The following is a 26,084-nucleotide window of genomic DNA, read 5'->3' as shown; positions in this document are numbered from 1 at the left end:
TTGCATTTGCAGCAATATGGATGGACTTGGAGGAAATTATGCTAAATTAAATAAGTCAGAGAAAGACAAATACTATATGATATCATTCATATGTGGAATCTAAAAACTACAACAAACTAGTGAATAAAACAAGAAACAAGCAGACTCACAGATACAGAGAACAAACCAGTGGTTACCAGTAGGGGAAGGGAAGGGAGAAGCATTGACATAGGGGTGGGGGATTAAGAGTTACAAACTAAGGTATAAAATAAGCTACAAGGACATATTGTACAACATGGGGAACATAGCCCATATTTTATAATAAATAGAGGCAGAGAATAACCTTTAAACTGTGACTGACTGTATATCTGTAACTTATATAATACTGTACATCAATTATACTTCAAAAAAAGAAAAAATACAGAAAACATCTTTATAGGTGGTCTGGAATAGGAAATGGCTTTAAAAATAAGCTATAAAAGTATAAATGGGCTTTCCAGGTGGCATAGTGTTAAAGAATCTCCCTGTCAATGCAGAAGAGGCACAAGACACAGGTTCCATTCCTGGGTCGGGAAGATTCCCTAGAGTAGGAAATGGAAACCCATTTCAGTATTCTTGCCTGGAAAATTCCATGACAGAGGAGCCTGGCAAGCTACAGTCCATGGGGTCACAAACAGACATGACTGAGCACACACACATACATGAAAGTATAAACCATAAAAGAAAATACTGATAAATTCTAGTCCATTAAAATTAAGAATTTGGTTTTATTAAAAGATTATATCTATATTTGAGAGAAATTTGTAATATTAAAACTTATAAATAAAAAGTTGAAAAAAATTTTAAAGGTTATATAAAGCAAGAAACTACAAACATTTCTAACATACATAACCAATAAATTATCTGTATATAAAATATATTACAATTTGTTAAACCACTTAGATATGCCATCTATACTATTTTGAGAATATATTTTATAGTAAAGAAAAAGAATGACAAACTGCTGATCTGGAGCTGGACTGAACTTGGCTCTGTAACTGTTAATAATTGACTGAATTTCTCCAAACTCAGTTTTGTTCTAAGTGACTGTGATAATAGTTACTTCCCCGTAGGGCTCTCAGAGCCAAGTATGTGTAAAGCAAACACCTGATAAATGGCAAGATTGCAACAAAAGGTTAATGAAATAAATAATAATGTCAGAGCAAGGTCCGAATAAAATTCAACTCCTTAAGTCCTCCTAATCTAAAATAGGACTATTTCCAGAACACGTGGTTGGAGTTAAATGGCCTTGGCTGTGGAAGGAAGGGGAAGCAGATATTGATGGATAGAACCTGTCCACTGGGCTGCCTCTTACCAAGCCAATGGCGTTAAATTCCTTTCTTCCCATTCACTGGCTCTGAGGCAAGAACAATTTACAACAAATGTCACCTTCCACAAGGAGTCACTACAGAGAGCCAGCAGCCAGCGTGCCTGGGGGTCAGGGTGGAGGAGCAGGGTGTGGGCTGGATTCTTGGGCAGGACACCTGGGAGGAGAAACCATTCTGATCTAGACCTAAGCTAGGAAAGAATTTCCATCCCAAGGCTCTCTGTTCACCAAAAATACACCTTATGGGCAGATAATCATCTTACATTTTTTTGAAGAAACCAACTTCTAAAACTCAATATAGCCCAGATTCTGCAGCACTGAAGGGCCTCCTTATTTTAAAAGCCATTTCCTGGGATTCCCTGGTGGCTCAGTGGTAAAGAATCCACCTGCCAATGCAAGAGATACAGGTTCAATCCCTGGGTTGGGAGGAAATGCCAACCCACTCCAATATTCTTTTCTGGGAAATCCCATGGACAGAGGAGCCTGGTGGGCTACAAGAGTCAGACATGACTTAGCGACTAAACAACAATGCACCACTGAAATTAAGAATTCTTACTATGAACAGATTCAGAGTAATTCCTCCAAATTCTTGGTGCATTTTTAAATTTTCTATCTTGTTCATCATCACACTTAGAAATGTCAAGTAAGAAAATAAAAAAGAATGGTGTGACTAAGACTGGTTTCAATCCTGATGGCAGATACCATCAGGGCCAGGTCAGTTGAGAAGGCCCGGGACTCCAGGGGGCATGTCTACAAGGAAAGACCAGAATTCAAAGTGCCCCTTCCCTGCTGGGACCTAGGAGCCAGGAGGCCCAGCTCTGGAGCCTTGAATAGAAAGCTCAGAGTTCAGTGGCTGGGGGTGAATGGAGAGTGGTACCCTGTGAAGGCTGAAATAAGTGAACTCCATGGGATGAAGAGAGACAGCCCCATTCACACCATAAATAAGCCCATTCTTACCTAATCCTGTGGCCAAACTTTTTATTCCAAAAGTATAGTCACCAGGTCCCTTTCATTTGAGGGCTTTGGAGGAGCTGTTTGTTTGGGTAATGAGAACTTAGATCAAGAAAATTTGGTTCCTCTCCAAAACACTGAGGGGAATATGGGCTTTCTGTAAATGGCTCAAGCAACTCTGGCCCGAAGGGCACAGGCCATGTAGTCCTCATGCCCCATGGCCGCTAGTGGGGACAACAGCATTCTCCACATCATCCCATTCTCACAATTAAGGGCCAAGAGAATTGGGGAGGATCAGCAGAACCTTGGATGGGGGCCCCTCTGGATCTGCTGGGCTATAGCTTGGCCTGGGCTTCAGCTGGGGCAAGGGAGGCCCAGAGCTGAAGCTCAAGCAAATGCTTTCCCTCTCTTACTCTTGCAACCCTGGCTCTAAAATTGCTATGTTGGCCCCCCAGGCAGACCAAGGGTCAGACACGCGCCAGTGCCAGGGAGGTCTCCCAGAGTGACAGCCGTGACGTTAAGAAGAGAAAGTTCCAGTTTCTCAGAATCCACACGGCAAAAGACAGTAAACAACGGCAGGGCTTCTGGAAGGAATTTCATCACAGGAAGCTGACCCACAGAGACATGAGTCGATAGCTTCTTTCCTATGAGTCTCTGCTCTCATTTTGCCACTCTTCCAGTTTTTATCTAAAACACAAAGCATTTCCTTCAATGCCATGAGAAGAAATTCGCTATATTAGGAAAATATATTGCAATGCCATTCCCAACATTAACACATCTGTTTTTTCTTGATCTCTATTTACCTCTCAGTCAGGTCATTAAAATAAGACCTTAAGAATTATCCTCATACTCTGCTCCAGAGACCTATCCCTGGTTCTCAACCAATTGGCTTCTTGCTGCATCACGCGGCACGTGGGATCTTAGTTCCCAGACTGGGGATGGACCCTATGCCCCCTGCATTGGAAGTGCAGAGTCTTAACCACCGGACCTCCAGGAAAGTCCCTTCACCAACTGGCTTTAACAAAAGCACCAAGTGGTGCCTCAAAAACAGAACCATAACTGACTGATTCAAACTCTGACGTTTCACGGACGTACAGGCAAAATCTGGAACTTCCATTAGAATACCTGTAGAATTACTCCTCATAGTGTTCCCAGGGAGGTTTCCCCTGGTGTCTCAGCAGTAAAGAATCCGCCTGCAATGCAGGAGAGTCGGGTTCAATCCCTGGGTCAGGAAGATCCCCTAGAGAAAGAAATAGTAACCCACTTCAGTATTCTTGCCTGGTAAATCCAAGAGACAGAGGAGCCTGGCGGGCTACAGTCCATGGGGTCGCATGGTCCATAAGAGTCGGACACGATTTAGCAACTAAACAACAATTGCTCCCAGGGGATTCTTTTCTTGATGGTTAAGTTTGGAAGATTCCCACAGGCGCTATTCAGAGATAAGTAATCTGTAGTTCCAGCCTTCCTCACTTTGAGACAAGTTTGCTGTCCTGTAGAAAGTGAAAGTGAAGTAGCTCAGTCGTGTCCGACTCTTTGTGACCCCAAAGGCTCCTGACGGACTGCAGCCTCCCAGGCTCCTCTGTCCATGGGATTTTCCAGGCAAGAATACTGGAGTGGGTTGCCATTTCCTTCTCCAGGAGATCTTCCCAACTCAGGGATTGAACCCCGGTCTCCCGCATTGCAGGCAGACGCTTTACCCTCTAAGCCACCAGGGAAGCCCTTGTAGAGGTATAATGCAACTCACATGTGTAATTTAAGATCTTCTAGTAGCTACATTTAAAATAAAAGAAGAAACAGGTGAAATAAATTTTAATAAAGAATGTTATTTCACCCAATATATCCAAAATATTATAATTTCAACAGGTAATCAACATACCGATATGCTATTTTACTTTTTTTAAATGAAATCTCAAAATCTGATATGTATTTTATACTTGCAGCCCATCTCAAATCAGAGTAGCCAGCCACATTTTAAGTGTTTAGAGCTACATGTGGCTAACAGTGATAGCTTAAGGTGAACATTGAACAATGTCAGATTCGTGATCTCCAAAGAAGATTTAGCTTTGGGACCAGGGGCCAGGCTTGATCACTCAAGAGCTTTTATGTAGCAGAGTTTTGTTAAAGTATAAAAAGGGACAGAGAAAGCTGCTGACATAGACATCAGAAGGGGGACAGAGGGTGCCCCCCCTTGCTAATCTTAGCAAGGGAGCTATATACTTTTTCTATCGGTTATTAGAGTAAATCAAAAGAATGTTTCAAGGTTGTACAGGTCTTACCAGATACATTCCTACAACATACATTTTAAGGTAACAGTATTAGAACTAACAATAGAAAGATCTTACCAGACCCACTTCCATAATAAACCTTTTAAGATGACAAGATTAGTCAGAACCTTCTTGTTAAGGAGAACATGTCCTCGAGCAAGATACATTGTTATATTGACTAAGACAAAACAGTGTAGAAAAAAAGTTTTTCCTTTTCTCCTCCTTGAGAACCCCAAATCCCTTTCTCCTCCTCCAGGACCCTGAACTTCTTATCAACCTACCTAGGAATTTACTTTCTCAATAGTTAAACTTACTAGACAGCGCAGTTTAAAGTATAAGGTCTGAATGTGGCAGTTTGATCTTCCAAGTCCTTCTTAACTGGACCTACATTTACTGATTCAGACATATCCATACTTACTTCTGAACAGAGAGAGACGGGATCTTAGAGAACTTCTCTCATTTTACACCTAATCCCATGTGAGTCCAGACATGGAGAGTGACCTTCTTGAGGTGATTCAAATATTTAGTGGCAACACCAAAGCTTTTCTGACTTCTAAAGCAATGGAACCATTTGTGTTAGTTAAGGAAAATACAGCTTATAACAGAGACCTAAATGTAGGGCTGGATACTATAAACCTCTTAGAGGAAACGAGGCAAAACACTCTCTGACATAAATCGTAGCAATATGTTTTTGGATCCATCTCCTAGAGTGATGAAAATAAAAACAAAAATAAATGGGACCTAATAAAAGTTTTTGCATAGCAAAGGAAACCATAAGCAGAAAGGAAAGAAAACCCACAGGATGGGAGAAAACATTTGCAAATGAAGCAACCAACAAGAGATTAATCTCTAAAATATACAAATAACTCGTGTAGCTCAACAGCAAAAAAACAAACAACCCAATCAAAAAATGGCCAGAAGATCTAAATAGACCTTTCCCCAAAGAAGACACACAGACGGCCAAAAGCAAATGATCACTAATTACTAGAGAAATAAAAATCAAAACTATAATGACGTATCACCTCATACCAGTCAGAATGGACATCATCCAAAAATCTACAAACAATAAATGCTGGAGAGGGTGTGAAGAAAAGGGAACCCTCCTACACTGTTGGTGGGAATGTAAGTTGGCACAGTCATTATCAAGAACATCATGGCCTTAAAAAACTAAACACAGAACTACCATATGACTTAGCAATCCTTATCCTGGGCATATATCCAGAGAAAATCATAATTCAAAAAGATGCATGCACCCCAAAGTTTACTACAGAACTTTTTACAGTAGCAAGACATGGAAGGAAGCTAAATGTCCACCAGAGAAGTGGATAAAGAGGATGTGGTATATATATAATGGAATATTACCCGGCCACAAAAACGAGTAATATAATGCCATTTGGAGCAACATGGATGGATCTAGAGATTGTCATACTGACTGAAGTAAGTCAGACAAAGAAAGGCAAATATATGATATTGCTTCTATTTGAATCTAAAAAAAATGGTACAGATGAACTTATTTACAAAAACAAACTTATGGTTACTAGAGGAGAAATGGGTAGGGGAGAGATAAATTAGGAGACCGGGACTGACACACACATAGTACTGTATATAAAATGGATAACTAGTAAGGACCTACTGTACAACAGAGGGAGCGCTACACAGTACTCTGTAATGATCTATATAGGAAAACAATCTAAAAAAGAGTGATTCACTTTACTGCACACCTGAAACAAATACAACATTGTAAATTAACCATAATCCAACCAAAAATATTTTTAACGGAAAAAAATACAACCTGTAAAAAATGTTGTGAAAGTTGCTCAGTCATGTCCAACTCTTTGTAACCCCATGGACTGTAGCCCACCAGGCTCCTTTGTCCATTGGATTCTCCAGGCAAGAATACTGGAGTGGGTTGCCATTTCCTTCTCCAGGGATCTTCACGACCTAGGTGTCGAACCCTAGGATTCTTTACCACTGAGCCGCCAGGGAAGCTAATAATAATAGCTATTATTAAATATGGAAGTAGTTTATAGCTGACAAATGCCAGTCCTCTAGAGGTCACTTGGATTTGCCTTGCCCTTGAGAAGGTTCTGATGAGATCAGTGTAACAGTGCAGAAACAAATGTCAAGTGGCAACGATGAAGACGGTAATGCTGTTTCAAGAATCTTGGGGAACAGAAGACAGGAAGCAGCACATCTGACCCCATCACTTTTTTTCCCCTTTTCCATTTTTGGTAACAGAGTCAATAACACATACACTGGCTCCAAACAATGGAATCAAAGCATCCCAGACAAGAGAGTTCAACAGGATCGGGAAGTGAGAACCACCCCATCACTCCACGGAAGTCCCTGCCCACTCTTCTCTAGAAGCAATGAACTCTGAGGAGTCCTGGGCCTCCCACCACCCCCACACTGTCACCCCTGCCCATAGGGCTCAGAGCAAGACTCTCAGACTTGGTTTAATTTTCTTTTATTTATGCATTTACATATTCATTATCTCCCCCACTAACTTGGATATTTGAACAGTTCATAGACATAGTTTCACAGTTTCCGGGCCTAGAGCAGATCTTGGTGGCACATATTGCAACCTTAGCATGGAAGCCATGAAGAAAAGAACCAAAGAAAGAATACTACTGGAGAGAATTAATGGATGATGGTTCCTTCTCTGCTCTGCAGGTTTTCAGTTGACCCCAAGTTCTCACAATCAGTCATCCCCACAGCCAGCCCCATGACTGTCTCAGTAGCAGGGTGCACTGACATTTGTATGACTATTGGGAAAGCTGCCTCAAGCTCTACATGCCGCAGGGATTTGTATACAGTCCTCCTTGGGCAAAGCTAGAGGCTCCACGGAGGATGCATAGCCAGCTCCCTGCTCCACCTAACTCAAGGCAGGGTCAAGGTCTTCCACACCCCCACCTATTAGACCCAAACCAGAGAAAGGGAAAGGGAAGTGACATGAAGTCTTGCAGAAAGGAACAGTCAGGATGAATAGTCAGGAGGGCCAGTGGGAGCCAGGCTACAAAGGGGCCGAGGCCCCTCCACTTGGAGGTGTCTTTAGTTCTCATTTCACTGATTGATCCCAGTGCTGACCTGACTCTCCTGGGGATCTTGTTAGAATGATGATTCTGCCTCAGTAGGTTTGGGGTAGGGCCTCAGATTCAGCCTTTCTAAGCATCTCCCAGATGAAGGTTACCACTGGGCCAAGGACCACACTTACTAGCTGGAGCCTATCCCCTCTACCTGTAGGCGAGCGGTCTGTAGGAGGTTCAGCCAGGCTGGCTGCAGCTGGGTTCTTTCTCTTAACCCAGATTTTGGAACTCATAATGATAGTTAATATCAACAAGGTACAACCACCATTCTTCACCCTTAACACTAACTCAACAAAACTTCACAACAGCACTATCAGCTGGTGACTAGTTACAGATGAGGAAACCAAAACAAGAGAGGTTAGGTGACTTCCCTACAGCTGGTAAATAATGAAACTGGGGCTTGAACCCACGTGCTCCGGGTAGTTCTGCACGTTGGGACTATGTCACGTGCAGTCTCAAAGACCCAGGCTATTGTGTACTGTCCCAGCTGGATGGTGACAGACACATCTGCTGTCTGCTAACAAGATACCTCTCAAACTGTGGTGAACTCTCCAAAGTTTGTTTCAAAAATACCTGCAAGCCTTCCCCTCAGCAGCTTTGGGCCATACCATAGTTTTTTTGTTGTTTTTTTTTTTTAATCTTCAAACAAGTTCAAAGCTTGTTTGTAACTTTTTGAATAAAAGTTTAGTTTCTTAGGAATTTTGAAAAGGTATTAAAAATAATTAGTGTGGGCTGAAGGAACTGTATCTTTAACTTCCTCACTCTGGGGGACAGGGGCCCTATTAACATGCTTCAAACATTGTTGATCTGTCTTCTGTTTGTTGTGTCATCCTGTTGGGCCCAGGGTTTTCTCCTTTGTTCTCTTTTGATCCATGGCTGTGGGCAGTTAGGAGAGGAGCTGAGGGGTTCAGGGGCTGAGTGCCAGTCCCAGGACCAGGCCTGCTCTGCCTCTAGGTAGCTGTGTGGCCTGCTCAGCTGCCAACCCTGCTCAGGGCTCAGGTTCCTCATTTGTGCTGTGAAGGTTCTAAGATGCTCTGAAGTGCTAGCACATGGCAGATTCTCTTTGAAGGTTCCTGATCTTTGTCAGACTTTTGCTAGGAGCTGCTGATTTTCTCTGTGATTGACTGTCTGTCCCCAACCTCAGGGTGATTGGTTCCTGCAAAACAGAGTCCCTAGAGAAGGTCTGAGACAAAGGAGAGAATTTCTTTGGCAAAAAGAGTCTTGGCAGTGATTCTGGCTACCTCTCAGTGGTCTCGACTCTTCCCGACACTCACCCTTCCTCATGGAGCCCAGTCACCCAGATATTTGGTAACCTGCTTGACTTGCTCTAGCTCCTACTTCTAGCCTCTTGCTTAAATCCCCTCACTGGCTCCCTACTCCCCACTCAACCAACAACAAACTACTTATTCTGACTCCAGGCCCCTCATGTTCTGCTTAGGTTCCTCCAGAGGCCTTCGCCAACCTGCATCCTCCTTCTTCCCTCCACGCCTTTCATGTGCTATCCCACTGCCTGGTTCACCAGTCTTTCCCCTACTTGCCTGGCAAGCTCCTATTTGTCCTTCAAGACTTTCCTCAGGGGTCTTTCCTGAGAAGCTTTTTATGATCCATCTGGATAAAACAAGGCAGCCATTCTTTGTGCTTCTACTGAAGTGATTCCCAACCTTTTTGGCACCAGGGACCGGTTTTGTGGAAGACAAATTTTTCCACAGACAAGGGGGTGGGGGGGATGGTTTCGAGATGATTCAAGCCCATTACATTTATTGTGCACTTTATTTCTATTATTATTACATCAGCTTCACCCCAGATCCTCAGGCATTAGATGACTCCTCAGGCAATCCCTATTCTACTGTATCCCATGCTGATCAGAATGAGCTTTCACTTTATCAGCTTGAATACATTCAGCTGCAAGTAACAGAAAACCTGACTAATAGCAACATAAACAAAAGAAACATTTCATTATCTCTCAGATGACTGATGGTAGACTCTTCAAGGTTGATTCAGCTGCTCACCTCTGTCATCAAGGACCCAGGCCCTTTCCCTTCCGTCATCCTCAGCCTGTTGGGTGTATTTTGCCTCATGGCCACAAGATAGTGGCTGTAGCTCCAAGTATCACTTCATCACACCTCAGCATCCAAGAAGGAAGAAAGAGGGTAGGAAAAAAATGGACTTTTTACTCCTACACTCCCTCTTGGCCTACTGATACCCATCCTTTCCTATCCCTGGTCCCCACACTCTATTAGATGCTCCAATTTTAACTACTCAAATTAACCAAACATCATAAAATGTTCACACCCAAGACCTGACTCTCAAGTACCTGAGGTCAAATAATTCTTTTGTTCTTAAAAAAAAAAATCAGTCTCAGTCTGAAAATCTTGAAAGGTTTGACTGAACATTTATTCACTTTTGAATAGTTCTGTAGTACATGTGGCTTTTATTCTGAGCTATCTCAAATATGTTTCAGAAGTGGATGTGGTATAAATAATAAATAAATGAGTGAATATCTGGAAGTGTGGCTGTTTTTATTTAATCTTGGGAAAATGTGGTTACCACTGTGATAAGGCCCTCTGACTAATAGTAAACAGGATGGCCTGACCTCTGTCTTGAATATAAAAGCTGCAAGCTAATATAAGGTAAGAAGGCCAGCAGTGGGTGGAGGTGGGGGCATTTGAGATTTGACCTGGCTTTTTGGTACAGCCTGTTGGATGCACAGTGTGTGAACCCTGAGGGATAAGGTCTGAGGCCTCATCACTGACTTCATAGCAATGGCCTGTGTAATGGAAGGATCCCTGTCTCTGGGTCTCAGATTCCTAAGCATAGGATAAGGAGTTGGGGCTAGATGGCCTCAAAGGGCTTCTCTAACTTGGCTGCTATATATGTATTGCAGGGAGGGGGTTATGAGGTGCCTCCCAGGGGTAGAACTGTCCATTGGGGAGTAGTAGGAACAGGCAGTGGGGTCCCTGACCACTTTGTCTCTCAACCACTGTAACTTTAACTTCCCACAAGAGCCAGGAAGAGGGTTCACTGCCTCCTACCTGCCTTGGAAGAATAGGGTTCCCACTCTTTTTTTTTTTTTTAATTATTTATTTGGCTTCATTAGGTCTTAGTGGCAGCATGTAGGATCTAGTTCACTGACCAGGCATTAAACCCAGGCCCCCAGCATTGGGAGCTCAGTCTTAGCCACTGGACCATCAGGGAAGTCCCAGGGTTCCCACTCTTGAGGCTAATCTCTGCCTGGCAACAGAATCTATGACACTCCTCTCTATACTCAGCTTGGGGACTGCCTCCTCCAGGCTCCAAGCAGCTCAGAGGTCACCCCTACCCCTACTGCCACCTCCATTTTCAACCGGGACAGGGCAGGCAGAGAGAGAAGGAAAGGGAGCAAAAGGGGGGTTCCAGGGGTGCTGGACATCTCTCAGCTGCTTGAGGGGTGAGAAGGGACTCCTGCCTTCAGAGATAGCAGGACTGGAGCCCTGGGAGGCAGGGAGGGACTCAACATTTCCCCGAATCACTGTCTGTGCCTCTGCCTCAGGCACAGCTGAGCTGAAGCAGGACGAGAAGGGAAGGACTGAGAGAAGTAGCCATCATAACGGTTCTATCTCCTCACCTAACGCACCTTGCCTCACTTCAGCTTGCGTGTGCCTCTCAGCAGCACAGCTTTTCAAGACAGATGGCAGGGCAGCTGGAAGTGGCTCCTCAAGGCCTTTGGCCCAGGGCACTTCCCTTCCCTGCAGCTCTAAATGCAGCCACAGAGGAGGAACCACACGTGGGGCTGACCTCCTGGAATCAGAGCACTTCACCACTAGTCTTGGGCATCCCTGGTGGCTCAGATAGTAAAGAATCTGTCTGCAATGTGGGAGACCTGGGTTTGATCCCTGGGTTGGGAAGATCCCCTGGAGAAGGAAATGGCAGCACACTTCGGTACTCTTGCCTGGAGAATCCCATGGACAGAGGAGCCTGGTGGGCTACAGTCCATGGGGTCATGAAGAGTCAGACACGACTGAACAACTAACATCATCTCATCACCTCACCTCACCACTGGTCTTGAACTTACTTACAATTCTGATCTATAGCAAGTAGCAGGCTGAGTTTTCCTCTCTTTGCCTCTCTGGGCTGAGATGAGCTTGTGACTTCTATAGGGTGGAGTACTCAGTTATAGAATAACTTTCAGCCTTCTGCTGTAGAGTCTTTTCCAGTTTACACAGCACCTATCTACTTACTTCATTTAGTCGCTACAGCAAGTCGACAAGATGGATACCCTTAAGCACTGTCTCCATTTTACAGCTCAGAAAATAAAGGCTCAAAGAGCATACCCATTTTCTGTTCTTGCTATGACAAATCAACACAAATTTAGCAGCTTAAAAACACACAAATGCATCATCTCACCATTCTGTAGGTCAGAAGTCTGGGCACAGACAGGTACAGCGTGGCTCAGCTAGTTCTCTGCTTTGTTTCACTGTATCAAAACCGAGGTGTCGGCAGGGCTGTGTTCCCTTCTGGAGATTTTGAAGATGAACCTGTGTCCAAGTTCATACAGGTTGTTGACAGAACTGAATTTCAGGTAGTGTAGGATGAGGTACCAGCTGGCTATCATCTGAGAGCCATTCTCAGCTTCTAGAGACTGCCTGCACTCCTTGGATTGCAGTTCCCTTCTTCCATCTTCAAAGCCAGCAATGGTGGTTGAGTCCTTTCAATGCTTTGAATCTCTGAGACCTCCCCTGGTACCTCATCTCTCTTTCGTCTCCAGCCAGAGAAAGCTCTCTGCTGTTGAGGACCCATGGGATTAGACTGAGCTTGTGGGGACAATTCAGGACAATCTCCCCACCCCAGGTCTTTAAACTTAATCCTGTCTGCCAATTCACCTTTGCCATGGCCATGTTATATGTAACACCTTCACAGCTCTGCACTCCATGGGGCAGGTAGCCTCAGGGACCACTATTCTGCCTACCACAGAGAGGAGTCAAAACCTATCACTCCACGGGGAAGTGGCAGAGGTAGAACCTGAATGCACATCCACCAGTATATGCACAACATACACTTTTTTCACATCTCAGTTGGGCTTCCCTGGTGGCTCAGATGGTAAAGAATCTGCCTGCAATGAAGAAGACCCAGGTCTGATCCCTGAGTCAGGAAGATCCCCTGGAGAAGAGAATGGCTACCCACTCCAGTATTCTTGCCTGGAGAATCCCAAGGGACAGAGAAGCCTGGCAGGCTATAGTACATGGGGTCGCACAGAGTCAGACACAAATGAGTGACTAACACTTTCATTTTCATGTCTCAGCTGACATGAAAAGGGCATCATTCAATTCATCCCACTTCTTTCTGGCAAACCAGAGGTTGGAGTAGAGGTTCATCTTTGCATAACGGAACCTTGGGAGAAATGTGGGAAACTGAGGAAGGTGGGCCCTGGCCTCAGGCCAGCTCAGTGGGATGAGGGGTGGGTTCTTGGGCCTGTGTAGACTAAGCTGGTGGGGCCCCTGGAAGCACTGGGTTATCTCAAGAAGACTGGATGGGGAGGACAGACATGGGGACTCTTCAGGGTCCCACAAGCTGACTGAGTCACACAAATGGCGAACATCCAAGTCAGGAGGTGGAAACAGCCTTCTCCCAAGTCAGAGACTCAGCAATGGTTAAGTTCTGGAAGCCAGTCAGAACCTTGAGCTTTCTCTGTGTGAGTTACCAGCAGCAAAAGCAAGCAAAATCAAGTGGTCTTGTTGGGCCTGTGAGGGAGACCTTGGGAAATCTGTGTAGAGCCAGAACCGGACAATGGAAAGGACGTGATGCCTGTCCTGTGAAACAAAGGACATGGTAGTGTTATTGGTGTTCCTCTGTGCAGGGTGCTGTCTTTATTTTGTTAATGAACAAAAACACACTGTAATAGGGCCTTTCATAGTCTTAATTCCAACTGGTTGTCCTTCCCCTCCCAGTGTCCTTCCCCATGAGAATTTAGTTCACAGCCAAGGAAGTCTCCTTCCTTGCAGGGTTTCGGGACAGCATACACGGAGCAGAAGAGGCACCTGCATCTCTACAGGGCAGGTGCTCCAGTCAGCAGTCCACCAGCTCCGGCCAAGCCCTGCCCAGGGAGCTGAGCCCGATGGTGAGGCTTCGAGGCCCTTTCCCAGGAACCTGGGGAGATTGCATGCTTGATCGTTAGTGAAGAGATTAGGACCCCAAAGGGGAACACGGGGTGATGCCAATTATGCCTATGTCTATGGACTGAAGTGGAAAAAGAAATCTACTAAAAAACAAAACAAGTGGTTATATTTCAGGACATAGGTTTATCAGTGATATCTTTTTTCTTTTCTTTCTTTTTTTTTTTTTTACCATTTGCAAAAGTAAGTAAACTTTTTTTTTTTATTAGTTGGAGGATCTTTTTTCTTATAATTCACATGTATTCCAAGTAAGAGCATTTTGATATCTTTTAAGGATTCTACAATGAGAATAAAACAATGAAAATATTATATTTATAATAATAATGGCAGAAAACTCAATTTGGTGGGTGGAAGAATTCCCTGAGTGGGATTGACAGAAAAGGGGTCCCCAGCGAGGAGGCTCTGCCACCTCTTCATTGGTGTGAGGGTCAGATACCCAGTGCCTAGAAGGACTGGCACTTACTTGGGGCCCTGAGATGGAGCCGGTGACCTCTACCCCACGCTAGACCCGGATCCTGTGGTCCTGAAATCAATTTTGCATCCTAGCCACATGGTCCCTGCACCTGGCAGCCTAAGCCTTGTATGTAGTGAACTAACACTAAGTTGATTAGAGTTAGTTGATTAGGTTTCAATACCTTCTATGTTCAGGGAGGATTTTCTTTCCTCTGAAGCTGGATGAGGACTGAAGTTCCTCCCCTGGGGGTACTGCACCCTAGGATTACATGTGCTTTTCCCTTCATTCAACTCATACCTGTCAGGTCATATTTCCTGATCCCTACCTCCTGAGTATAGCCGAGAGGGGATTTAGCTTTGTTTTCTTTTCATTTTTATTATCCGAGTATTTATATTTGGAAGGACAGTTATGACCAACCTAGACAGCATATTAAAAAGCAGAGACATTACTTTGTCAACAAAGGTCCATCTAGTCAAGGCTATGGTTTTTCCAGTTGTCATGTATGGATGTGAGAGTTGGACTATAAAGAAAGCTGAGGGCCAAAGAATTGATGCTTTTGAACTGTGATGTTGAAGAAGACTCTTCAGAGTCCCTTGGACTGCAAGGAGATCCAACCTGTCCATCCTAAAGGAGATCGATCAGTCCTGGGTGTTCACTGGAAGCACTGATGTTGAAGCTGAAACTCTAATACTTTGGCCACCTGATGTGAAGAGTTGACTAATTTGAAAAGACCCAGATGCTGGGAAAGATTGAGGGCAGGAGGAGAAGGGGACGACAGAAGATGAGATGGTTGGATGGCATCACCGACTCAATGGACATTGGTTTGGGTGGACTTTGGGAGTTGGTGATGGACAGGAAGGCCTGGTGCGCTGTGGCTCATGGGGTTGCAAAGAATCGGACACGACTGAGACTGAACTGAACTGATTTATATCTATTGCAGAAATTCTAAGAAAAAAATAAGCAAAAATGCACAAAAATCACTTGCAGGCCCACCAACCAGAAATAACCACCCTATGTTTGTCTCATGAAAAGAAGTGAAAGTGTTAGTCGCTTGTGTTAACTCTTTGCAGCCCCATGGAACCCACCAGGCTCTCTGTCCATAGAATTCTCCAGGCAAGAATACTGGAGTGGGTAGCCATTCCCTTCTCCAGGGGATTGATCTGCCCCACGGATCGAACCCAGATCTTCCACAGGCAGATTCTTTAACATCTGAGCCACCAGTTAAAATAAAATATCAAAAATAAATAAATAAAATAAAATAAAATATCAAACATACCATTTGGGAACATGGTTCTTCAAGACATATACATCTTGAATACTTTTGCGGCACTGTATATATGCAGGTCTACACATATGTTTTAATGAGTATGTACTGTTCCATCACATGACTCAATCATTATTTAACCATTCCCCTACAGTGGGACAACGCTTTTCCAACTTTTTGCCATTATAAACAATGTGGTGATGAGTATCCTTGTACTCATCTTTGCCTTCATCTTGTCATTTGATTAAGCCAAATTATAGGAAATACACTGCTAGTTTGAAGGAAATGAAATCTTTTAAATCATCTCTTTAAAACAGATGAAATCTAAAGCCCTGAATCTTTTTTTTCCCCTGCAAAGTGCAAAAACTGGAGATGTTAAGTATTGACTCGGATGAGCTCTGGGGCACCTCTGGCTCAGACCCTCTGATTGTCATTGCATAGCCCCAATCACCTCTCTTCTGGCCTGAAAGGTCTTGAGTGTGTTGGTGTCCTCTTGCCAAAGTACAGTTCCTTCCTTTTTCAAACTGTCCCACAATGCAATTTCTCTACCACCTTGTCCTCCTCTTTGGAAATCGTTTCCCCAGCTCCCAGCTCTGCTCGACTCTACAAATGTCAGCCGCAGTGCTGGCCACACTTGCATTCAGATAGTTCAGTAAACAGTGAACATGCATGAAGGATTTACTCTGGGCTAAGCCCTGGTAAATACAGAGGTGGGCAAGGGAGGTACCTGACCTCACGGAAGTTATAAACAGAGAATTTCAGACAGTGGTTAATTATATGAAGAAACACCAGAATGATGGGAGAATGAATGGCCACAGAGAGATGCTTTTAACCACATGGCCTGGTATACCCTCTCTGAGCAGGTGGTATTTGAATGGAGAGAGTATTTCATTATACTTCTCTGTTGATGTATCCTGTTTTCTCTATTAGATAGGGACCAAGTCTTATTATGCTGTTCCAGAACTAGCACAGTGTCTGGTTCAGGGAGAGTGCTTGGTAGCCGTGCATGGAAAGAATGAATGAACACGCAGGCAAGTTAGTGGAGGTGATGGTCCCACCACCCTGGAATCCATATGCACTTTTCAGACGCATGTGGTGCTCTGAACCCAGATCCAGGTAGGTGGGGCCCTCCCTGAGGTGGGTCTCATTACCTACAAGTGAAAGATCAGAGAGGCTGAGGAACTCACGCTTCTGCATAAGAAGCCGCCCAAAGAACTGAGCACAGCAGAGCAGCACAGAAGCTAACAGCAGCAGCTAGAATGTGGCTCTGCTCCACACCCCGTGACCCCGCGCAAGTCACCAAACGCTCTATAGGTCTGTGCTTAAATCTAGAAAATGGAGACAGCAGCACCTACCTCACAGAGCAGCTGTGAGCAGTAAACTGAGATCAAGAGTATCAAGAGGTTGGCCGGCAGGTGGGCTCAGCACTTGGGAGTAGCAGCCTGGCTGGCGCTATAGTGCCCTGGGCGCCAACGTGGGCTGGAGGCTGAGATGGAGTTTACCTGACTGGCTCCCTTTAGGATTCTCCCAGGGTGTGAGCAGCAAGGGCAAGACTTCCAGAGAGGAACAGATATCATGGGAGCATATTTTCCACATCATCCCACATTTTTACCCACATCTTGACCTCTCTTTAAAAAGAATTATTTGGAGAAGGAAATGGCAACCCACTCCAGTATTCTTGCCTGGAGAATCCCATGGACAGAGGAGCCTGGCAGGCTACAGTCCATGAGGTAACAAGAGTCAGATACAACTTAGCAACTAAACAACCACCACCACCTGCTCACTGAAACTTGAGAAAAAGCCTGCATAGCAACAAAGACCAAGCACAGCCAAAAATAAAATTAAAATTATATTTTAAAAAAATTATTGTAAAAACAATACAAACACTTTAAAGGAAAAATAAATCACCTAGGATCTCAGCATTCTAACCCAGTGATGTTATTTTTTTCTGTCTCTTCTTTCCTGTTTGTCCAAATACATACATATTTGGTATCATTGCACTTACTGTAATCTATTTTATATTTTGCATGTCACTTAAAACTTCATTATAATTGTTCCTTCATAATTCTATACTCTTCACACAGAATGTTTAATGGCAGGCTGATCGTCCATCAAGTTGATGAACCATCATTAATTTGTTTATTTTCTTATTGCTGAATATTTAGTTTGCTTCATTTGCAGTTAGAGATAAATATCTGTTCATTTATAGCCTTTTTGTCTTGTTTTAAATTTTTTTGGAGTATAGTTGATTTACAATGTGTTAGTTTTAGGTATAGAGCAAAGTGACTCAGTTATACATACATCCCCTCTTTTTCAGATTCTTTTCCCATATAGGCCATTACAGAGCATTGAGTAGAGTTGCCCTGTGCTATAGAGTAGGTTCTTATTAGTTATCTGTTTTATTCAATATATATAGTAGTGTCTATATGTCAATCACAATCTCCCAATTTATCCATCTCTTGTTTATAGCCTTCTAATCCCTTATGGCTATGGTGTTTCCCCAGTGTAACAATATTCACTTTTCTAGCAGCCTGTGAGCCAGTCCTCATCACTCTGCAGAGAGCTTGGTGTTGGTGTTAATATGACTGAATATGATTAACTAAATCTGGTACAGCATGGTTTTATTTACCATTAAGTTCCTCTTGGAAGAAATTTAGTTCATATTCTTAGCTTATTATCAGTCTTGACTAGCTATTTAGGAACCTAATTTTTGTCTTATTTGTTGCAAAATTTTTCTCATTTGTCATCTATTCCTTTTTTTTTCAAAATTATATTTTAAAACAATTGTAAAAGCAATACATGTTCATGGTTGAAAATTTGAAAAATAAAGTATTAAAATATATGTCACCACTTAGAATTAACCTTTGTTATACTCTTTCAAAACCAAGTGTAAAAAGATATTATTGAATCTACTGGGAAGTGAGAATATGGACTGGTTATTGGATGACATTCGGGGATTATTGCTAATTTTGTTGGGTGTGTAAAAGCAGGATAAATATGTAATTTTTAGAATGAGCTTATCAGTTAAGATGCTTGTATGTGTGCTGTGCTAAGTCGATTCAGTTGTATCCAATTCTTTGTGACCCTGTGGACTTAGCCTGCCAGGTTCCTCTGTCCATGGGATTCTCCAGGCAAGAAACTGAAGTGGGTTGCCATGCCTCCTCCAGGGGATCGTCCCGACCCAGGGATCGAACATGCGGCTCCTGCGGCTCCTACAGTGCAGGCAGATTCTTTACCGCTGAGCCAGTGGGGAAGCCCTAAGATGCTTACTGGAGCATTAAGAAAACTAATGTGAAATCCCAGAGTTGCTTTTAAAAACACCCTGGCAAAAAAAAAAAAAACAAGGACAAAAAAGTAAACAAAAAATTGGCGAAGATTAGATAAAACCAAATTAGCAAAATTAAATATTTGCTGAAATTGAGTAATGGATGTATCAGTTCAGTTCAGTCGCTTCGTCGTGTCCAACTCTTTGCAACCCCATGGACTACAGCACGCCAAGCTTCCCTGTCTATCACCAACTTCCGAAGTTTACTCAAACTCCTGTCCATTGAGTTGGTGATGCCACCCACCCATCTCATCCTCTGTCATCCCCTTCTCCCGCCTTCAATCTTTCCTAGCATCAGGGTCTTTTCCAATTAGTCAGTTCTTCATATCAGGTGGCCAAAGTATTGGAGTTTCAGCTTCAGCATCAGTCCTTCCAACGAATATTCAGGACTGATTTCCTTTAGGATGGACTGGTTGGATCTCCCTGCAGTACAAGGGACTCTCAAGAGTCTTCTCCAACACCACAGTTCAAAAGCATCAGTTTTTCAGTGCTCAGCTTTCTTTATAGTCCAACTCTCACATCCATACATGACTACTGGAAAAACCATAGCTTTGACTAGATGGACCTTTGCTGGCAAAGTAATGTCTCTGCTTTTTAATAAGCTGTCTAGGTTGGTAGGTATTCATTTTATCATTCTAATTTTGCATACATTTGAAATGCTCTGCGAGGAAAAGTTTCAAATACTATCTTCTCAGGAGGTCTTCCAGGGTGTCTTAACTAAAACTCAAACTCATCTCCTTGATTCTCATTTTGTATTTCTCATCCCTGATTTTTGTTTTTTTCTCCTTTGCATTATTATCTACCATACTAACCTTGCTCTTATTTCATCTGGTTAATTTGGCTTATTATCCCTCTCCAACTGGAATGCAACTCTCCCAGAATTTTCATCTGTTTTGTTCACTAATCCTACCATCAACAATGCCTGGCTACTCAGATAACCATCGATTGAAAACAAAGTCATTGTTAACATTTAAAAATTATAGATTTTCATTTTAACTTTAACAGGAAAAATAAAAAGAAACTGTAGTAGAATGAAGGCATTGCTGAACATCAGATTATGGTTCCTAGAAGATCCTTCTAAAGTTTTTTTTTTTTTTTTTAATGTATATGAAATCATCAAGGTTGGAGGCATTAGATTTTTATCTTTTTTTTTTTTTCACTGTTCATTTCTTAATGGGCAGGAGTTTAAATTCTCAGGCAACAAAATCTAGTAACATCTTCATGAACATCAGAATAAATATTGCCAATATTTAAAGAAACAAATCTTATTTTTTATTTATAAGCACACAAGAATAAAAAAGTAGAAAATGTACCCCTACTTTTAGAATGATCCTCTAGACAAAACACAGAGGGGAACGCAGATCTGTGAGCAAAATATCCTATAAAATATCCAGAGGAGAGAAAGCCACCCATCATGAAGAAATTACTAGAACTACTGTATTTCTTTTATGGATGTTTCCCTTGTGGCTCAGGCAGTAAAGAATATGCCTGCAATGCAGGAGACCTGGGTTCAATCCCTGGGTCACGAAGATCCACGGAGAAGGGAATGGCAACCCACTCCAGTATTCCTGCCTGGAAAATCTCATGGACAGAGGAACCTGGTGGGCTACAGTCCATGGGGCCACAAAGAGTTGAACACAACAGAGCAACTAACACTCATTTCATTACTTTTTTTAAAAGAATCCATCACAGTCATTTAATTGCTGGCCAGTCTGGCAACAGATGTACATGGGTAAACCTAGTCACGAGGCAGGAGAAAACACCCTCTTGGTTCTCTGTCACCTGTTTCTTCTACATTCTTCCTTCACCATCCTCACTCTGGCCCATCTAAGTCTTCCCAACATGGGTTCTGGCTTTGTCCTCCCTCCTCCCAGTCCACCCCACCTTCAGCTCCTCGCCTCACCAGCTCACTGGTTTCCAGGCCTGAGGGTTGGGCTCATGTAAGAAGCTGAAAAACAAAGACTCTACCCCTGCCTCTTTGGGCGCCATCTTGGCAGACCCTGACCTGTAGGTCTGGGTGGAGGTGGGGAGTTCATCTTTTCTGCAGCTCTGCATGTGATTCTAATGAGCAGGTTCAGGGCCCACTCCATCAATGTCTTTCCTTTCATATTCCAGAACTCACCACAATGCCTGGCAATTCAAAGGTGCTAAATAAATTTGCGGCAAATGAACTAAAGGGAAGGAAATGTAAGCCCTTGTTTATGGGTACAGAACTCAGTGTCACCTCTTTTGATTTTCACAACCATTTTGAGAAGCAGTGAATAAGGTGTATATTATTGTCCCCACTTCACAGAGGCCCAGAGAGGAGAAGGGAGTTCCCCAATGTCACAGCTGGCGGGACCAGAGGCTGCCTCCCTCTACCAGGACAATTTCCAGGGACTTAGGAAGGGCACAGAGTTTAAGGAGGGGGGGAAAGGAGTTCCCATCCTCATTACATAGTGGGTTTAGGGGAGTAGAGGAGTGAGAAAAAGAAAAAGAAAGAAGAGAAGGGAAAAGGAAAGAAGCAGAGAGAGACTGGAGGTGCTGAAGAGCATGAAAAGGGAACAAGACATCAGAAAAACAAAAAGAAAACACAGACAGAGACTGGAAGGGATTATTGAGGAGGTGGGACCAGAGTAGCTTCTCACAGGAAGAGGCAGAGGGAGACACTGTAGGCTCTAAAGAAAACTCAGGAGCTTCCTTGGCAGCCCAGTGGTTAAGACTCTGCACTTCCACTGCAGGGGGCACAGGTTCCATCTCAGTCAGGCACTAGGATCCCACATGCCGTGTGGCATGGCCAAAAAAAAGAGAACAGCTCAGAAGGTGTCAAGTCACAAAATCTATCTCTGGGGAGCAGGCATGTACCACTGGTCCCCAAGTTTGATGCTTCTCTTGATGTCAGAGCACTGGGCCCAAAGTCCCCATGGAAAATACATACATCCTTCTGCTGACTGGGCCCTCTGCCTGCCAGCCTCCTCCTCCAGGGCTGTGTGTTTAGGCAGCTGCATTGCATTTTTAGAACAATTTTTAACTTGCAGGCTCTACCTGCCGAACCAGAATGTCTGGCCAAGAGCAGTTACATAAGATCCTTAGGCCCTCTGGGTGCCAAAGGCAACAGCAGCTCTGGGCCAAGGCAGGTGTGGGCTGGGTCTAATCAGAGAGTGGAGGAGGGAAAAGAGGGGTCCCCTGCCTACCAGGAGGCCTGGTAGGAAGGCCTCCGCCTGGAGAGGGGAAGGTGAGTGGGGCAGACCCAGTCTGAGTCTCCTCTCCAGGAGCCCTTAGAGGGCAGTTCTATTCTCTTCTAGGGCTTCCCTGGTGGCTCAGATGGTAAAGAATTTGCCTGCAATCCGGGAGACTCAAGTTCAGTCCCTGGGTCAGGAAGATCCCCTGGAGAGGGGAATGGCTATCCACTCCAGTATTCTTGTCTGGAGAATCCCATGGACAGAGGAGCCTCGTGGGTTACAGTCCACGGGGTCGCAGGGTCAGAAACGACTGAGCAACCACACTACTACTACTGTGGCTCCCTGAAGAATTTCGGCTATCTCCATCAAAGAACCTCATCACTGAAGATCTGTAAAATATGAATGTGTTACCATAAAGGTATGAATTTTTCTTTTGTACCTATTTAAAAATTATCTTTAATAAATAAAGTAGTTTAGTCTGGAGCAGGGGATGGACTATATATGAGCAGGGGATGGACTATATGACTTCCGGAAGACTGCCAGGCTGATGGTTCATGGTGTACTGGGCAGATTCTAGGCAGAACATCTTGGTCTTAGCATGCAAGTGCTCCAACACCAAACCTCAGAAAATGTTTACAGAAGGAAGAGAAACTGAGTTCCTTGCAGCCTCTCCGGGCTCCCCAGGGCAGGCCTGAGCAGAAGGAAGGAGGGAAGGAGACAGCCTTGAGGGTGGCTGGAATGCACGTTACAGAAACAACCCGGAGCCCATGAAGTCCACAGAGGTGGGTGAGAGATGGAGCCCAGCAAGTCAGTGCGGGCAGAAATGATGGGGAACAGCTTGGTCCAACCCCCTCATTTTATAGACAGAAGACTGAAACATGACTCACTTGCCCACAGTAATGTAGAGAAAGCGGAGGCGATAAGGCTGTTAGTTCCAAGCCTCAAGGTCTTCCATGAACTTCAGAAGGGCAAAGGTAGCCCTAGTTCTGAAGACTGCTGGGCAGGCTGGAGTTCCAAGCCATGGATGGGCAGCCTTCCAAGAGGTGTGGAGAAAGAGGCATCAGGAGGACTTAAGGGACCTCCTGGAGCCAAACCAGGGACCCCAGGTGGCACTGATATCTCCATCCTGACCTTTCTTTCCAGCCCCCCAAGGTTACCACCCCACCCTGCCAACCTTCTTACAATGCAGAAGCAAAGACCCTGACTGCTCACTGTCTGCCTACCAGTCAAACTGGGCAACACCTTCCTCCATTCACACCTGCTTCCTCCTCTTTCCACCCCCTCCATTCATCTGGCTCACAGACAGGCTGAATCCCTTTCCACTGACACTGTAGAAGTCCCACTGGTCACGTTTACCTCACCCCAGATCATCGTCCCCACATTCACCTGGACACCTGCCGCAGCCTCCTCACTGGTGCCCTGCCTCCCACCTCTGTTCCTCCAGCCGTCCCACTCAGCCAGCACCTAGAGAGTGTCCTAAAACACAAACCTGCTCCTCTCACACCCTGGAAAGCTAGTCATGGTTTCCCCTGTCTTCTAAGATAAAGCACGCACTCCTTGGGAAAGACTTGCATCTCAGCTCTCTGCTCCAAGCTTTGCTGTGTTGCTCCCAGAACCCATCAAGCCTTTTCACACCTCTGGTTTTTGCAAATGTTTTTTTCTTTGCCTGCAATGCTCTTCTGCCCCCTGGTCAATCGAGGATATCTCCTATTTAACTGTCACATTTCAACCAACAGCTTCTTTCTCTGGGAAGCCCTCCTTGATCTCCTCCAGCACTCACCTCTCTAGGCACTTGTCACATGTGCTCTAACCACCCATTTGCCTGGGTGGAAGGTGGCTGCTCACAGGATGGCTCTCAAGGACCTCTGCCTCTTGGTATTTCTCCTTATGCAACACTCTCCCCTTGAGTGTGGACTGGGCTCACAGGCTCCCTTCTAATGACAAGAATGTGGCAAAAGTCAGTTTCAGAAGAGTAACTTCTGAAATTGGATATGAAAAAAATGTCTGATTTGAGCCACAGATTATCTTTCACTCTTTGTCTCTCTCTCTCTGTCAAAGCCCTCACACTGGAGGGCTGCCAGAATGGCACTGCCATTCTGGAGTGGTCCTATTTTTGTTGTTCAGTTGCTCCGTTGTGTCCAACTCTTTGCAACCCCATGGACTGCAGTATGCCAGGCTTCCCTGTCCTTCACCATCTCCCAGAGTTGGCTCAAACTTATGTCCACTGAGTCAGTGATGCCATCCAACCATCTCATCTCAGCCTCTGTCGCCCCCTTCTCCTCCTGCCCTCAGTCTTTGCCAGCATGGAGTGGTCGTATGGACAGGCATATGTGACAAGGAATGGATGTCTCTGGAAAACTGTCAGTAATGACTTGAGGTGGGGCTACCGCCACATGAATGGGCTGGAAGCAGATTCCCCCCTTAGTCAGGCCTCTGAGATGACAGCCACGCTAGTTGTCATTTGATTGTTTTCATTTTTAATCTGGTTGCACCACGTGGCATTCAGGATCCTAGGTTCTCAACCAGAAATTGAACCCAAGCCCACTGCAGTGAAAGTGCGGAGTCTTAACTACTGGACTGCCAGGGAATCCCCACTTGGTTGGTTCTGGAATGGAGACTCTGAGTTAGAGACACCTGGCTTAGCTGGGCCCAGATTCCTGAGCCACTGAAACCATGAGATAACAAATATTTATGGTTTTAAGCCTCTAACTTTGGGGGCAATTTGTTACACAGTAATAGATAACCAATGCACCTGTGTTTTCCATTGGCCTTGGAGCTCCTTGGGAACTCATTTATCTTCAGATCTGCTGGGGCAGCTCACTGGAGACAATGAGATGATCCTACAAGTTTTGAGGAAGCAAAACCAAACCAAACCAATGGGTTTCATACAAAGGATCCAGAATCGGAATGACATCACCTTCTCGATAGTTAACTCTGGAAAGCCAGAACACAAGAGTACAAGATTTCAAAATTCTGGGGAGGGGACTTCCCTGGTGGTCCAGTGGCTAAGACTCTATGCTCCCAATGCAGGGGCTTCCCAGGTGGTGCTAGTGGTAAAGAATCCGCCTGCCAGTGTAGGAGACGTGAGAGATGTGGGTTTGATTCCTGGGCCCGGAAGATTCCCTGACGGCACAGCAACTCAGTCCAGTATTCTTGCCTGGAGAATCGCATGGACAGAGAAGCCTGGTGGGCTGTAGTCCACAGGGTCACAAAGAGTTGAACATGATTGAAGCAACTTAGTACACACACATGCTCCCAATGCTGGGCCCCAAGTTTGATTCCTGGTCAGGGAACTGGATCCCACATGCTGCATCTAAGAGTTGAAAGTGAAAGGGAAGTCGCTCAGTCGTGTCCGACTCTTTGCGACCCCATGGACTGTAGCCTACCAGTCTCCTCTGTCCATGGGATTTTCCAGGCAAGAGTACTGGAGTGGGCTGCCATTTCCTTCTCCAGGGGATCTTTCTGACCCAGGGATTGAACCCAGGTCTCCTGCATTGCAGGCAAATGCTTTTACCATCTGAATCACTAGGGAAGCCACATCTAAGAGTTGGAATGCCACAACTAAAGATCCTCGTGCTGCAGCCAAGATCCAGCACAACCAAATAAATAAAGACATTTAAATGAAAAAAAAAAAAAAGACTTTTTATTGAAAGTAAAAGCATGGACTAGATACACCATATAAATAGTAACTAATAGAGAGCTGGAGTAATTATAGTAAGATTAGAAGACAAATTAGACTTAAAAAAAATTCTGAGGGAAAACGATATTTAAGCTACACCAATTAAATGTGTGTGAAACATTTTCCAAGAAGATCCCAAATCCTTAACTCCCATGAACCCCATTTCTCAGGAAACTACTTGAGGATGTGCTTTGCCAAAACAAGAGAGTAAACTAAGGCTGTGGTCAAAGAGGGCAACTGGTCCAGACTGGAGCTCATCAGAAAGGCGACCAAGGAAGATGCCATTGATTGACCACCTAGCGTTCTGAACATATTGACTAGAGATTTACACCTATGGGTGTTTGAGGTTGAATCAGTAACAAGTATACAGACAACTAAGCAAATGAAAAATGTAAGACAACTGTTA

General features: G+C 44.3%; 1 protein-coding gene across 2 annotated transcripts in view; it reads right to left on the bottom strand.

Annotated features, from left to right (window-relative positions):
• Positions 1-26,084, bottom strand: part of TFRC (transferrin receptor) — a 137,473-nt gene that overhangs the window by 62,556 nt on the left and 48,833 nt on the right. Inside the window, exon 1 of one of the 2 annotated variants that reach the window (XM_061166936.1) lies at positions 12,030-12,090. The exons of the other annotated variant lie outside the window; for it this stretch is intronic. The gene's annotated coding sequence lies outside the window, so the exon portion shown is untranslated. Of the gene's footprint in view, positions 1-12,029; positions 12,091-26,084 lie in introns of those variants that run through there. 2 annotated transcript variants of the gene reach the window in all.

Source organism: Dama dama, chromosome 19 (genome assembly GCF_033118175.1).
Source record: "Dama dama isolate Ldn47 chromosome 19, ASM3311817v1, whole genome shotgun sequence".
NCBI classification, from domain to species: Eukaryota; Metazoa; Chordata; class Mammalia; order Artiodactyla; family Cervidae; genus Dama; species Dama dama.
Note: the sequence above shows the minus strand (reverse complement) of the source record. Positions and strands in the feature narration are given on the sequence as shown.